Here is an 11679-nt window from a genome sequence, read left to right on the forward strand (position 1 = left end):
TACCTGCACATAGTAGGGTGTGTAGGTCCCTGTCCACGCTTGTGCGCGACTAACCTGAGCCTGGAGTGAAAGCTGCTCGTGGGGATTTGAGGCAGTTTTACTTCTGCACCATATTTCGTCAGCAACCTTAGAAAAGTCCCCAATGCTGGCGCCCATAACCTTCCCAACCCTGCCCGTAGTTTCCCAATCTCCACTCCTGAAAAGTGATAATTCACAAAGCTGTGGAATCCGAAATTGTGCCATTTATGGGGTTTATGGTTAACTTGTAGGGAGTAGACCCCTAAAGCGGTTAGTTGGTTGGTTGGTTGGTTTCTGGACCTCTAGGTATCTGCGTACTCACTTTAAAACCCTTGCCTTGTTGACAAATCGTTAGATCTTACCTAGCCTTGAAGTCTGTTTGACATTGCTGATTATGACCACCTAATTCCTATATATCACAAAGGAAAAAGTCTTTTAAAATACAAATAAAGATACAGTTGCTGCGGGACATACCTCTGTGAGTAAAATGCTTCTCTCGCAAACTAACTGGCATTTCTGTTTCACCAAAAAGTAGCTTCTTCCGTCCCTTACCTGTAGAGGGAAGCTTACACGGTTGGAGATTGGACATGCAAGGGCTAGAACGCTGGGGGGAGGGAGGATGTTTGATTTTTTTGTTTTTGTTTTTGTTTTGTTATTGCTTCAGCCTTGCTGCGCCCTTTTCTCCAGCTTCACACTTTATTTCTCTGTAGTGTTGTGCAAAGAGTTTATCAATACACACACACAAATGGCAAAATCACTAATTTTCCCAAAAATCTACCCATTAACCCACCAGTCCATTCCACTGTCATTCAAAAAGTGTGATGTGCTGAGAGAAAAATATTAAGCTTCCTGGTTCTCCAGCTACTTTGAACCAAATCCAAACAATGTGGAGCAAATCCAAATATGGTAATGAAGATGAAGTCACGTGTTTGAAATTAAAGTAACCAGATTTTCCCCATGACCTCTTGAAAGATAAAAATTATGTGTCAGATGTTTTATGGTAGACTTACAGTTTCACAGAATTATGTTTAGTGTTATGATCCTTTTATGAGAGCTCATAAATTCTCTATCAAATAGTCACCCTTTTAAAGAGACCCTTAGTTCTGAAGGAAAGTGGGTTGGAGCCGATTCTTAGATTGTATGAAAGGTTCGCACTTGTATTGCAGGTATTTTATTCTTGGTACTTCTTTTTTACTCAGCCAGCAGGAGCACGGTGCAATTGGCTGTAAAGAAGCCAACTTTCAAGTAAGGTGTGTGGTGACTCATGTCCATATTCCCAGCATTCAGGAGGCAGCCGTGCAAGTTGAAAGCAAGCCTGGTCTAGATTCAGAGTTCCAGACCAGCCCTGACTATATAGTGAGAGCCTATGCCAGAGAAAGAGAGGGGGAGGGGGAGGGAAAGCAGGAGGAGGAAGAGAAAGAAAACTTTCAAGGTAAGTGGCCTTCTTGCTTAACCTGTAATTTGCAAAAGGAAAGAAAAAGAAAGATAACAATAGCTGATGACAATTATCAAAGTATGAGAAAGAAGAGTGAGTGACTGTGTGGTTTAGCAAGAGGAATTAACCAACCAGCTTGGTCAAACCCAGAGGTAAGAAAAAAGAAAGAAAGAAAAAATATATATATTTAGCATCTGAATTATCTGGTGTGATATTATATATCATCAAATTAAATAATTTCTCTGCTGTTAGTCTATCAAAACTGGTTCTGTAAAGTGGTCCCAAGATGCTCACACAGTATCTTAACAGGGCGAGGAATTCTTGCCAAGCCTAGATGGTTAAAACTCATTGTTGATGAGTTACGGTAAAAAGTAGTTTCAGGCCAGGCACTTGAGAGGCAGCGGCAGGCAGATCTCTGTGAGTTCGAGGCCAATCTGGTCTGCAGAGCCCAAGGCTACACAGAGAAACCTTGTCTCGAAAAACCAAAAAATAAAGTAGTTTAGTCAGATTATAAGATTATAAAACTACCCAGCACTCGGGAGGCAGAGGCAGGCGGATCCCTGTGAGTTTGAGGCCAGCCTGGTCTACAAAGTGAGTCCAGGATGGCCAAGGCCACACAGAGAAACCCTGTCTTGAAAAACAAAAACAAACAAAACAAAACAAAAAAGATTATAAACCTAGGGCTGGAGAGATGGCTCAGAGGTTAAGAGCACTGGCTGCTCTTCCAAAGGTCATGAGTTCAATTCCCAGCAACTATATGGTGGCTCACAACCATCTGTAATGAGATCTGGTGTCCTCTTCTGGCCTGAAGGCACTACATGCAGACAGAACACTGTGTGCATAATAAATAAATAAATCCTTTGGGGGGGAAAGATTATAAAACTAGAAAAACAAAGTGGCTGTGACTTTAGGACCCTGGACACCTGTTCATCCAAATATACACCTTATTATTTTAAAACACCTCTAAGGCTGGGGATCTCATATTTTCTTCTTTTGATAACGTTAGTGGGATTTGGTTTTGTTTAGTTGGGGGGAGGGGAGTATGCTGGCCTTAAACTTTCTATGTGAGGAAGGGTGATCACCCTGCCTCCACCCCCTGAGGCAGCAAGGTCTGCCACCATGCCTGACTTTATGTGGTGCTGGAGATGAAGCTTGGGACTTCATGCTAGGCAAGCACTCTACCCACCGAGCCACATCTCCAGCCTCTTGTATAGCTAACCAACTCAGCTAAGCTTAAGCCCGTTTTCTTTTATGCAAGAAGTACGGCTTATTCAGAGAATGCCTTTGAGGTTATGGAGGCTGGCATGTGGATAACATAGTAAAATCTTAAGGCCGCTGGTTAATTTTATGGAAAGCTAATGAAGATTAGGTAGCGTCCATCAAAGAATTCTTAGAGCTACTTTACACATATAATTCGTGGAGACGTTTCACACGTGCAACTTACAACAAAAGACACACAGTCCCATTAGTAGACTTGTTAATTACTAGTCTTCTGAAATTATATTTGATCTTCGTATAATTAGGTTTTTACATAATATTCCTTGAAGTGCTCATCTGTAGTTTGCAAAAGGAAAGAATCCTGCAGCCCAAATGACTCTGAGGCTTTACTTTTACAAAATATCCCCCTAGGGGCTAGAGAGATGCTCTTCCACAGGACCTGGGTTTGATTCCCAGCAACCCACATGGTGGTTCACCAATGGTCTGCAACTCTATTTCCAGAAGATCTTTTTTTTTTTTTTTTTTTTTTTTTTTCCAGAAGATCTAAAACCCTCTTCGTGCCTCCATGGGCACTGCATATGTAATGCACAGACATGCGCTCAGGCACATGAAATACACATAACACATATACATAAAATAAAATATAATAAAATATGTGACTAAGATAAAGTAAACCCATAAAATAAAAAACAAGCATTAAAGGGTATAGTAGCCCCCATCTTTAATCATATCACTCAGGAGGCAGAGGCAGGTGGATTTCTGTGAGTTTGAAGCCAGTCTGGTCTACAAAGTGAGTCCCAGGATAGCCAAAGCTGCTACACACAGAAACCCTGTCTCAAAAACAACAAAAATTTATTCCTCTAGGTTGATGGTTTCCAGATGTGAGCACAGTACACATAAGCGGACAAATTCCTAAAGCCTGATAGAAATCTCTGCTGTAGTACAGAGTGGGGCTGAGACTCTGTGTGAGAAGACCTCTGTCAAAATGAGACAGAGAATGACCTCTTCCTCCCTCCGCCATCCCGAGACAGGGTTTCTCTGTGTAGCCTTGGCTGTCCTGGACTCACTTTGTACACCAGACTGGCCTGGAACTCACAGCAATCCAGTTGCCTCTGCCTCCCTAAGTGTTGGGATCAGAGATGTGCACCCCTGACCCCGGCTGAGAATGACCTCTTTTTCCCCCAAATAACTTTGTACTTTAGATATTTTCCAGTCAGTATGAGGGTTATAGCTCAGTGGTAGAGTTTGTCTCTAGCATGTGCAACACCTTGGTTTCAGTCCCCAGCACAACAGCCAAAAATTAGTAATACAGACATTTAGAAGAGTAATTCCCAATGGCCAGAATGGTGAGAGGAGCTTCATTTCCAGAATCATCTGTAGAGCCAGGAAACCCCAAATATCATCTCAAAGACTCCATCAGTCCGAAATCTAGGGGCATTAATGCACCTTCTAGAAGTATAACGTAGTAAGGCAGTGGTGGCACACACTTTTAATCCAGCACTTGGGAGGCAAAGATAAGCGGATCTCTGTGAGTTCAAGGCCACCCTGGTCTACGGAGTGAGTTTCAGGACAGCGAAGGCTATGTAGAAAAACCCTGTCTCAAAAAACAAACAGAAACAAAGACCTATATTGTATACGCTAGGCATAGTATAATTTTAGTGCTCAATAAAACAGATACACACACACACACACACACACACACAGAGCTTTTGAGTGTCATGATAGAGGAACTCAGGGGTTATTGGTTAGCTATACAAAAGGCTGGAGATTAATTTGTTCAGTGGGTAGAATGCTTGCCTAGCATGCATGAAGTCAGGAGCTTCAACTCCAGCATCACATAAAATCAGGCATGGTGGCAGATCTTTCACATAAGCTGAGATGAACCAAATTCAAGAAATGGATATATGTATTGGTAATTTGGAAGCTCAAATCATTCTACCTGGTTTTTTAAAAAAAACTGCCTTTTTAATTAATCTCTTTGCTTAGACCAAGAACTTTGGCATAAAGCAGCATCACGTCCATTCCTTGTGGGGAGAGTGGACGAGGGCCTGGGAAAGGAGCTCTTGCTTAGGTACGATAGAGACCACTGACTGTTTGGAGCCCTGTCTCTAGCATTTAGTAGCTCCGTGACTTTAGCCAAGTTGCTTCTCTGTGTCACCTGAGAAATGAGGCTGACTAAAGGAATTCTACATTGAAGGACTGAGAAAATAGTCACTGAGCTTCAGGGTAGCACCTAGCACAATAAGTAGTGAGTGAAAACTGTATCTGTCCTTTTCAATACCTACTATTAAGTAGTAAAAGACAGCAGCTTGCATTTTCTACACTTTTCCTTTATCATATCCAAAGAAACCAATGTGCTCTACATCAGAAGACCGCGCTTACTATCTAAGGGAGTTGTTTTATCACAGTGACTTGGGAGCTTTACTTTTCTTCTTCTTCTTCTTCTTCTTCTTCTTCTTCTTCTTCTTCTTCTTCTTCTTCTTCTTCTTTTCTGACAGGGTCTCACATAGCCAGATTGACCTCAAAGTCCCGTTGTAGCTCAGGTTAACACTGAATTCTGATCCTTTTACCTCTACCTGCCGAAAGCTGAGATTACAAAAGTACACCACCACCCTTGGGGTTTTTCGTCCATTTTCTCTTGGTACAACTCAATGCTGTGGACTGATTTGTAAAGAATAAAGGTGTGTTTGGTTTGTGGAAGACTAAGAAGTTCAAGACTGCCCAGCCATGTCTGAGAGGTCCTTCTTGCATAAAGTTCCAAGAGAGCCCAGGAGTCATAGTCTCTCTTTCTCATTTTATAAAGCCAGAGTCCCCTTGAATTTGTGTCTCAATTAATGGCTTCATTTAATCTATCAGAATCTCATCATCAAATACCACAGCTAAATAATTTTCTTTACTCTCCTATCCCTTGTCATCGTCCCCATTCCCAGGTCTAAGTCTGTGTGTATATTGTGCATGTGTGTGCATGGGGCGGCATGGCTGCACTTGCTCATGCATGCCCATATGGAGAGAACAGGTCCATATTAGTGTCTGTCTCTATTGTTCCCCACCTTACTTTTTGAGACGAGGCCTCTCACTGAATCCACAGCTTACTATTTTGGCTAGCTTAGCAGGCCAGGAAATCTAGAATCTGCCTGTTTCTGCCCAACCCCTGTAACCAAAAAGATGCAAAACACCAAGCCTAGCTAGCTTTTATGTGCTAGGTATCCAAAGTCAGGTCCCCTTGCTTGCAAAGCAAGTATTTTTACCTATTGAGCTGTCGCCCTGTCCCTCCACCCTCCTAATACCTCACAATAGGGAGTAAACTGTAACAGGAGTTTCATTGGGGACATTCAGACCACAGCATTTGTATTTTGATATTTTAGAGAAAGGGTGTACCAACAAGCAAAACTATCGCTGTAGTAATTATCTGATCTTCTGCTTGTTTGTTTATGGGAGAGGTTTGGAATTGCCTCAAAGTTTAAAAAGATGCATGGCCTATTTGATACTTTTACTAGCATAAGAGTTCTGGAAGGCTGGATAAAAGGAGGAAGAGGTTACTGTCAGAGAAGTCAGTATATGCTGCGACTGTTTCAGAGCTATAAATGTTTTGATTTTTACAAAACACTGAGTGATGTTTAAAAACAAAACAGGGTAACGGAGAATTGATTAAAACACAACTTTTTTCACGTAGTGCGAGTCAGTCTTGGGTTAATGAGCACATCCTTTCATGAACACTAGATGGTGGTGTTTAGTTTGGGAATTCAAACCACCTCAGGGAATGACTGTCTTCAGTCAACAAGTATTTATTACATAATGAGCAAAACATTAACAATCTCTGCCCCTGTGGAACTGTTTAGAAGGTGTGGTGAAGAGAAAGACCATTAGAAAGAAATACTTAGTGTTGAGGTATTATGTTAGAAACTGCAATGAAAATTGAGCAGGAAAATGGGATGGGAAGCACTCACAATTTTAAATAGGCTTTTAAGGTATCCTTCATTGAGACAGTGACATCTGACCTTGAAGTGCCGTGTGGGGACACCAGAGGCAAGAACATTCCAATGAGAGACAGTCAGCACAGAAGTCAAAGCGCTAAGGCAGGAGTGGCCTGGCCTAACTTGCAAATAGCAGAGGCCAGGCTAAGAAACAGGTAGGGAGAGGAAGGAGCCCCTATCATGTAAAATCCTCTGACACTCTGTGATTACTCCAGCAGCCTATACCCTAAGATGAAAGCAAACCCACTTCAATAGAAATTGTGCTTTGAAACAAATGAGTGAAATAAAAAGATCAAATGGGATAAATTAATATTAATTTAAATAAACTTAGTTATTTATAAAATATACTTTGTAACCAGGCTTTTTGGCTACTTTATTGGGTTCCTATATCTACTGCCCTTCTCCACCCCAATCCCTTCCAACCCCACCCCCTAATACTAGGTAAGAGAGAAAGAAGGTTACAGGGGAAAGGAGATATGGATCTTTTTAAACTACTTCATACTTCGTTCAAGGCATCTAGTTCCTTGAGGCAAGTCCAATTTTCCTCATCAGAATATCTCCAACCTGCAACCAACAATCCAGCAACCAACAATCAAACAATCCACCAACAGCAAAAATAGCAGCAAGACCCAGCAGCAGCAAGGACAGCATCAGGGGAGCAGTAGCCACCACAGTCCCTCTCCAGGCTCTCACATTTATACCCTCTCAAGAGTCCCCAGAACGCCAAACATAAACTATCTGCACCTGGCAAAAATCATTCACACACATGAAATTATTTCTTTTAAAGAAAGTTTGATAAGAAATAGAATATTTAGCCGGGCGGTGGTGGCACACACCTTTAATCCCAGCACTCGGGAGGCAGAGGCAGGCAGATCACTGTGAGTTTGAGGCCAGCCTGGTCTGCAAAGCGAATCCAGGACAGCCAAGGCTACACAGAGAAACACCATCTCAAAAAACCAAACCCCCCCCCCAAAAAAAAGAAAGAAAAAGGAAAGAAATAGAATATTTAAAGATTTAAAACACCTCCCTCACCAGGCATGATGGCTCATTCTCATATTCCAAGCAACCAAGAGGCTAAGGCAGGAGAATGGCTAGTCGCACTGCAGCCTGGGCTACGTAATAGGAACACTGCCTTAAAAAAGAATAGCTGGAAAAAAAAAAAAAAAAAAGAATAGCTGCCAGGCGGTGGTGGCACACACCTTTAATCCCAGCACTTGGGAGGCAGAGGCAGGTAGATCACTGTGAGTTTGAGGCCAGCCTGGTCTACAAAGCGAGTCCAGGACAGCCAAGGCTAACACAGAGAGACCTTGTCTCAAAAAACCAACCACCCCCCAAAAAAGAATAGCTTAGAAAAAAAAATAATAATAATAAATAATAATAATAGCTCAGTGGTGGGACACTTGTCCAGTACAGAGTCCTAGGTTCAATCTCTAGTACAAAAAAATAAAGCAACTTCCCCAACAAAATATCATTAAAAAGATATTAGTAGTAAAAAGCTACTGTTAAAAATATATAAATAAGTTTACAGTGAAGAAGCCTGGAGGATACCATTTGTTTTCTTTTTTAGTTCTTTGAGAACTTCGTACAGTGTATTTTGATCATATCCACCCCATCTCCCAACTCCTCCCAGATCTAGCCCACCACTTCCCTACCTAACCAGTTTTGTGCCTAACTTTTTTTTTTAACCCATTAAGTCCAATCTCTACTGCCAACATACTCCTGGATATGTGACCTTCTGCTTGGTCAACCTCTCAGAGGCTACATCCTTAAAGAAAACCAACTTTCTCCTCCCAGAAGATGTGAGCTCCTCAGGGAGGGGTGGAATTTCATGCCTACCTCTCCTCTCCATAATGGGAGTCTGAAACCCTCAGAGTTTAATGTCCCCACTAATAGACAAGTCAGAAATATATGCTACCTGGTAGGACACATGAAAAGAACACATTATGGCTTCTGTGTTGGTTCTACCAAAGATCAAACCTAAACTTAATCATGAGGAAATATCAGATGAACTTAACAGAAGGACATTCTAGAAAGTAACTGTAATTTCTCAAGTGCTAGAGATCAAGGAAATGTGATGCTCTTGCCAAGTAAATAGGATTTCAACACACAATTGAAAGCAATGTCTCACTCTGAACCAGATCTATTATTTGTGAATGGCAGTTGATGAAACTTGCATGAGATTTGATAATTGCATGGCTGTGGTATGTCAGTGTTGATTTCTTGCCTTTGATGGTTTCGGTGTGATGAGAAAAGAAAGTCTTTGCAGGAAAAACACTGAAGTAATTCAGGAGTGACTGTCCTAGACCTCACTCTGCAGACCAGGCTGGCCTCATACTCACAGAGATCCTCTTGCCTTTGCCTCCCCGAGTTCTGGGATTAAAAACATGTGCCACCATGCCTGGCCCTCCTGAAGTGTCTTAAAGCAAAACCCAAACACTCTGAAATGTTACCCATAAGTACTTACTAAGATATATCCTAAGGAAGAATGTGTGTGTTACACATACATGCACTGTGTTTATGCAGGTATACTGTGTGACAAGTATTTTACCCATTTGAGCCATCTCTCCACCCCTAATAGAGCTTTTAAAAACCTAACCACAATCATATTTTCATACCCACCAAAACAATTATGAATTACTATCCTCTTAATCATGACTTCCTTTTGAGACAAGAGACTTGCTGGCCTCAAACTTTTGGTCAATTCCCTGCCTCCTCCTAGCAGACTGCAGAAATTGCAGGCATGTGCCGCCATGTCCGGCTTAATCATGACGTTCTTTAGGGTAGCCATGATTTTGTCTTTACACACTGAGTACCTAGCACAATCCTATATACGTGCTGAAGTTTAAGGAATGTTTGTTGTGGTTCAGAGGTTTGCTTTTAAGTTGTTTAGAGCCACATAACATTTATCCCATAGAGACAATGTAGAAGTAACTATCAGGTTGGGTTAACTAACAACCCCTGTTTAATCTGCTCTGATTAGATTACATAACATCAAAGTTTAGGTCTAAGCTCCTTGGAGCCAAAAATCCTAAACTGTTTTATCTTTAAATATTGAGTCTTTGGAAACATGACTCTAATTTAATCAAAGTCTGAGGGTTTTTTTTTTTTTTGCTTGTTTGTTTGTTTGTTTGCTTGTTTGTTTTTTGTCCCCACTGTCAGTTGAGGCAGGATATAGCAAGATCTGCACTGGGTAGAAAGGTCATTGGTAAAGATTTCACAGAAGGAAATACGGCAGCATCCAATTAAAATAATTTCTTCTTCAAAGGCATGTTTCCATGGAAGCTGTCCCTGAATGTGTACTAAGATGTATCCACCACCTATGTGCCTATTATCAAGTGTGTAGTTCAGTAAGTATGGTACCAAATAGCTGCTGAGAAGACAAGCAGAGCCATATAGGCTTCAGTGGGGGTGGGTGCAGCCATACCAGCAAAAAAATCCATGTACAAAGTCAATGGAGATGAAAACACATGGATATGTGACATCTTCCTATTTATATCAGGACATTTCCAAAGACAGGGGCTGGGAATTATAACAAAGTAGCAGAATGCTTGTGTAGCATTAGTGGTTGGTAGCCAGTAGGAGCAGGGTGAAAATAAAGTGAAGAAAATTGTACTATTTTTACTCTCTGAACCATAGTGTAAAGTGAATCTTCTTAAAATTAAAAGTCATGTGATTTGGATTATTTTATGTCAAATTTCTATAATCCAAAATGAGAGAGAGAGAGAGAGATGGAGGGAGGGATGAAGGGAGAAAGAGAAAGGTTTTCAGTAAACAATTTTAACTTATTTGAAAATGAAAACTATCCAGATAGGCAAATCCTAGCACCTGGAAGAGTCACTATAAAGAAGTCAGTCAGTCTACCCAGGAGTGGGTTATACAATAGGACCATGTCAAAGAAAAAAGTAAGAAAATGAAAACTATCAAACTTTGCTTTTGAGTTTTGAGAAAAGTAAAGTCTGGGCAGGCCAGGTAAAGCAAGTAAAGGAGCTAACTGTCTGATGACTTGAGTTGGGTTTCTGGGATGCCCATGGTAAAAGGAGAGAACCGCCTATTGTAAATTATCCTCTTACAACTGTAAGTGTGGCAGGTAGGCGTGCACACAGAAAAGAGACATAATTTTAGAACGTTTTTAAAAGAAGAAAACCAAAGGCTAAGATATTTTGTCAGTATTACAAGGAATTGAACTTATTCAAAAGGTCACATAAGCCGAGCGTGGTGGCGCACGCCTTTAATGCTAGCATTTGGGAGGGAGAGGCAGGGGGATCACTGTGAGTTCAAGGCCAGCTTGGTCTACAAAGTGAGTCCAGGACAACCAAGGCTACACAGAGAGACACCCTGCCTCAAAAAAAAAAAAGGCACATAAAATCCTTTTTTATGGGAGGCACCATGCTCATTACATGAAGAGATGAAAGCATTGTAAGAACAGGCCCTAAAAGCTGGGCGTGGTAGCATGCACCTTTAATCCTAGCACTCGGGAGGCAGAGGCAGGTGGATCACTGTGAGTTCAAGGCTAACCTGGTCTACAAAGGGAGTCCAGGACAGCCAGGGTTATTACACAGAGAACTGTCTTGAAAAAAACCAGAAAAAAAAGAAAGAAAGAAAGAAAGAAAGATGAAGCTGGTAAACATTGGAAAAGACACACTGTATCTTTAGTGCCAAAAATGCAAGAGTGTCAAAGTCAGGAATTACTCAACAGATTATTTAGATTAAGACTCCATTTTCTGTCTTATTTGGTTTCAAAGAACTGTGAGCCCTTTTTAATATTTTTGTGGACCAGGCTAGCCTCAAACTCACATAAATCCGTCTGACTCCAGAGTGCTGGGATCAAAGGCACGCACTACCACACCCAGCTCTCCAATTCTTATTATTGCTCTGTGTGTGTGTGTGTGTGTGTGTGTGTGTGTGTGTGTGTGTGTGTGTGTGTGTGTGCGCGCCCGCGCACATGTAGAGCTATGGGAAACTTTTCCTCCATCTTCACTCAGATTCTAGGCCTCAGACAGGCCTGGAGCTGCGAGAACCTTTACTCACTGTTCC

This window comes from Acomys russatus, chromosome 3 (genome assembly GCF_903995435.1).
Source record: "Acomys russatus chromosome 3, mAcoRus1.1, whole genome shotgun sequence".
NCBI lineage: Eukaryota > Metazoa > Chordata > Mammalia > Rodentia > Muridae > Acomys > Acomys russatus.